At 40.4% G+C, this 4,992-nt stretch overlaps 2 pseudogenes; both read left to right on the top strand.

Annotated features, from left to right (window-relative positions):
- Positions 1-274: 274 nt before the first annotated feature.
- Positions 275-889, top strand: LOC137987231 (uncharacterized; annotated as a pseudogene).
- Positions 890-2,012: 1,123 nt separating this feature from the next.
- LOC137987230 (synaptotagmin-14-like) lies at positions 2,013-3,914 on the top strand (annotated as a pseudogene).
- The last annotated feature ends 1,078 nt before the right edge of the window (positions 3,915-4,992 follow it).

The following is a 4,992-nucleotide window of genomic DNA, read 5'->3' as shown; positions in this document are numbered from 1 at the left end:
AACCCTTCTGTTGCGAGGCGTAACAGTTAAGCAAACATTGTACGAAACCTTAACCGAATTTGTTCGCTGTTGGGCCGCTTTTTCAAGGCCAACAATGGTGTGTATGTCAGCCGTGCGTGTTTGTTTTTTTTTTTTTTTTAAGGTGGAATTTCTTGTTACGCAATTCCGTTTACGTTTAGTTGAAGTTGTTGTATTAGTATTTCCTTTCATGTTCGTGTTTCAGTGCCAACACCCCGCCATCGTATTTCCATGGCAGTGATCGCGTGGTTGTTGCCTTCTATTGCTGATTTTATCACCCAGTGTTTTGAAGGCTGGAATGTTTTTTAAGACTGAGCCACCGGGCTGATTCACCCGACAGAGAAAAGTGGTTACGCCGGAACTCGGCGTACGGTATGGCACCGAAACAGAGTGATGATTATGTTGGGCCATCATCGAAAGCCAACCAGCCGAAGAAGTAGCTTTAATACAAGTGGGAGCAACGTCGGGATGGTTGATCTAGCTTTGGGAGATCGAGCATCAGTTTTATGGGGGGGGGGACTACGGAACAATATTCGGATGGAGAATATAGTCCGGCCGCCCCAAGACGCGGCTGTATCGGCTTCTGGGAAGAAAGGTCAATTGATATCGGTCAAGAGGACTTTCTCTCTACGGCGGGAAGACTACAAAGTGTCGGCAAGCTATGCCCCGACAGCAGAAAAATTCGTCTGTAACGGTTATCCGTGCGGAAGATGTGCCGACAAAACACAGAGGAGGTGCTGCCAGTGTTCAAATTCGGGTGTTGTAACCAGCAAAGAAACAGCGTGTTAAAACAAAAGCAAAACCATCAACAAATCCGAACTTTCATGAAACCTTTACATTCAGTAGTGTTGCCTCAAAGCGATTTGCATGAAGGGGGCCTGGAGGTTTAGATTAGATGGGACACGAAAAACTGTCTAGGCCACACTACTTGGTGAATTAACTATTAGCGTTACAGAATTCGACCTGGAAGGCGCCGGAGAAGCACTATGCCGAACACTTACTCAAGAAATGCACTTAGTGTAAGTTTGATATTTTACGAGTATGAAATTATTCTCATCGGCTGTTTACATTATCCTTAAATTTTTTCTGTTGAAGTGGATCTCTGAAACGGGAATTGAGAATGTGGAAAACTTCGGTGACTGGTTTCTCTGCCCAAGGGAAAAGCTTTGAAGGTGGTAATGCAAAAAGCTTAATACAACATACTCTTCTCTATGTTTCTCTAGATTTTCCAGTTTATTCCTTGACCCGTCGACAGCAATGCGTTCTGACTCTGTTGGGGCCCAGATATGGATTTTGAGACTTTGGGATGATGGGTTTATTGTACGACGGTATATATATTATTTTATCAGCAGTAATTAATTTTATCGTGGTAAACGTTATTCGGAAGAGTGCCCCTCAGTCTTGATTGTCAATGCACACAAATATAAAGAGCGGAGCAAACCATATGCAAATGCAGGAGATTTAATCATGTGGAAACCACTGACAAGCGGTGGTGTGATTATTTTAACAACCATTGTTCACGGATGGTGACCTATGACGTCCGCGTTAATAGAACACAGTTCTCCAATGTTGATCGAAAGACCATTCTTTTCATCCCTTGGAAGAAAAAATGCTTTCTTTTATTGTACCTTTACAATATTAAAATTTTGAGGTAAGTAAATTTCGTTAGGCGGACCCAATTTGGCATTATATTCAAAACCAGCTTGTTCTCTTAGAATGTTCTTGTGTGCTTAGGTCTGAAACAAAGAGCTTACATGACACGCACAAAGTCACAAACAAAGCCATTATTATAAAATGGTCCATATCACCATGTTGGTGTGCGTTTCCGGTGTATCACCTCTCTGAACAGCCACAGCCAAAGTTTGTCGAGATTACCGAAACGGAATTGTACCAAAACCATACAGGCCCTGAACATGCACATGGATACAAACAAACAACCGATTCATTATTCTATATCCGTGTTGTGTCCACCAGTAAAAGAGTCAATACCTAAAATGAAGCTGGTACAGCCAAAATTAGATTGTTCCTTTACAGAAACGGAAGATAAAGATGCGTTTGTTTCCATTGCAAGGCTTCATGACTCATTGTACGATTTGTCAGGACACTGCAAGCGTCAAAAGTTACGGATCCTATGGGGTCGGTATCTTCACTTGCAATGCGCGCAAAAGCGGGGGCTCCTGGATTACTTGTATCACGCTGTTACCAATCACTCACGGGACGACTCACGGTGGAAGTATTGAAGGCCAAGCAGTTTGCGAAATGTTGCACAGCAACGAGCACCAGGTATATAAAACTCTAAATTTTACTTTGACTTATATTTGGTTTATTTTTCAGCATACGTGTTTTTTTTGCGCCTAGGCCGCCAGTCTTTACTTTGGTTAAACTTTGAAGGAAGGACTACTTCGTCATGTGTGGGACCAATTGTACGTGATAAAAACTTTTAAAAAAATGGTTTTCCAAATGAACATCGTATATTTCACACCACTGACCACGAGACAGGCGTGGATCCGCTAAACTGCTTGTCATTCGGAACTTTCCGTCGGAAAATTATAGACATATTAGGCTTGTTGGTTAGCATTGTGTGGGCTGGTTGTGTGCGGCGGGCTAAAGGTCCTCTTCAACGCATTGGAAGTCTTTCACTTGTCATTACTATGATTCAAAGATGACAAACTAGCGCTGGGCAACAAAAATGAGAAGGAAAGTGAAATAACTCACTGCAGGATAACGTGGAAAGGCGCTGATCGATCGTAATGGTGGAAAGGAAGAGTGGCATCTTCCCCGTTATACAGCAGGTTCGAGATCGGACCGATGTTTGTTGTCAATCATTCATCTACTGGAATTACCACATGAATAGAACTTGAATAATTAATGTCCTCAAAATTTGGTCTTAAAACTGAATGAGGAATAAAGATACCCTTCCAACTAACCGCCACACTCATTTAGTTTCTTCAATCTCATCTGAAATTCTGTTCATCTTTATGTTAACTGTTATGCGATATAGGCTGATTTCAAATACAGCGGGCCAAAAAACGTCGGTAAACTCATGCCATCAGCTGATTTTTGAAAGGGTTCTCGGGCATTCACACCACTAGCTAATGGACGTCGATCATCATATCCCAAAATGCACATAAAACCACAACGCTCTAATTCAGCCTTGGAATGTCAATGATATTTGGTTTCATCGTTACAAGTAAAATGTTTTAAACATAAGGGATCATCATATACCCGATGCAGTTGACTCTCGGGAAATAGGGGCTATCTGCCAACTCAAATAGTTCTTGATGATTGCCACAGTGTTGCTTGCTAAAATCAAACGTACTTTTATCACAGATAAAAACTTCTCTTTATATGCAGAAACTTGATTTTGAATATGATTCAGCGAAAAGCCTAAAATAGAGGAATGAAGACAAAATATTGGTATTACGTTACCTACCCGAGACGGTGTCTTCCTCGTATCTTCCCCGGCGATATTGAATTAGTCCAATCAATGCCTGATTTGCTTGATTACAACCCACTTGGCGAGAGTCAGCAGGAGGCTGTGTAACAGTCACAATGATTTCTCATTCACTGACAGATTCATACGTGAAAGTGACTTTGTTGTAATCTTATGGCAAGCAAGTTGCAAAAAGTAAAAACTACCATTAGGAAAGAAAATGGCAGATCCCGAGTACAATGAGAGTTCCTGTATGAAATATCAGAGAAAGATCTGCAGCTGGTCACTTGGACTATAGCTCGTGATAACAATATCAAGGGCAAGGAAGAAAAAGGACATGATTGCGTTGGTTTATCGATGGGAAAACATTCTAGCGGGCAAGAGGAGATCAGACATTGGAATCGACATGATACAAGAAAAAGAACAAAAAATAAGTCGCTGGCACTCTTTGGCCGATGCGTAAACCCATAAATGATCAGGTCTAACTTAAAGAATTAATTAAGGCGACGAAAATCAAAATAAAAGATGTGTGGGTAAAAATAAATGAAATGTAACTTTTATACAAATGCAGATAGTAACTTTAACCAGAAAAGTTCAAATAATTAGCTAGATTTCAAATGACAATTTACATAAAATATTTAAATTAAAACAAATAAATTTACGTTTAAAGGGGGGGGTTTTGTGTTCTTCCAGTCGTCATACAAAACTTATTCACAACGCTTTCACTTGAACACGTGACCGTTTAATAACTGTATTCTTGTTTCCAGGATCCTGCCAATCTGAGGTAGGAGAAGAGTCTTTAATACTAGCGTGTAGTCCACACGATTGACTAAAACTGGTTAGATCGAAAGTCGATCACTGTCGCAAACACTAAAATAAGTGAAAGATGGACTTTATGGCTGAAAATCTATGGATGTGTGTCTGAGATCGTAAGAAAATCGCCTTTAAGCATGCTTTAATAGGCTACTATTATTGTTGATATGAAACGTGATACCCGTAACAACGGCCTTACTGCGTCATTTTAAAGCAACAGACTCAGAATTATGATTTACAAATTTCGTTTTCCATTTATCAGTCACCTAAGATGTACAAAATCAAACTTATATGTTGCAAGAAACTCTTGATGAATGTAAAAATATACTGTTAACTCGATAAAACGTATTTAAATATGAATTAAGTCAAAACATCACTGCAGCGTTCTTGTCTTACGAGGGATATAGTGTGAAAGCGGGTTTCTTTTTTAACATGTGAAAAGAATTTCTTAATTAAACAACTGACAGGGCTCTTCAGGCTGCGTACAAACCGTCGGCTTCATCTAATTCCGGGCGAGGACAGAAACCGACAAAGCCCTAATCGGTACATGACAGGTTGTGCTTGCACAGCCATCAAAAATCAAGACGTTCGCAAACTAATCCTACTCATATTGCACTTTTCAATCATAACCACTGTAGACGACTGCGACGAGCTTCAAAAACTGTGACATTGGGAACCATACGTCCATCAGGACATAGCTTGATGCTACCTGGATTGTGGAAGCATTA

This window comes from Montipora foliosa, unplaced genomic scaffold (genome assembly GCF_036669935.1).
Source record: "Montipora foliosa isolate CH-2021 unplaced genomic scaffold, ASM3666993v2 scaffold_312, whole genome shotgun sequence".
NCBI classification, from domain to species: domain Eukaryota; kingdom Metazoa; phylum Cnidaria; class Anthozoa; order Scleractinia; family Acroporidae; genus Montipora; species Montipora foliosa.
This window is presented reverse-complemented; position numbering and strand designations above follow the sequence as displayed.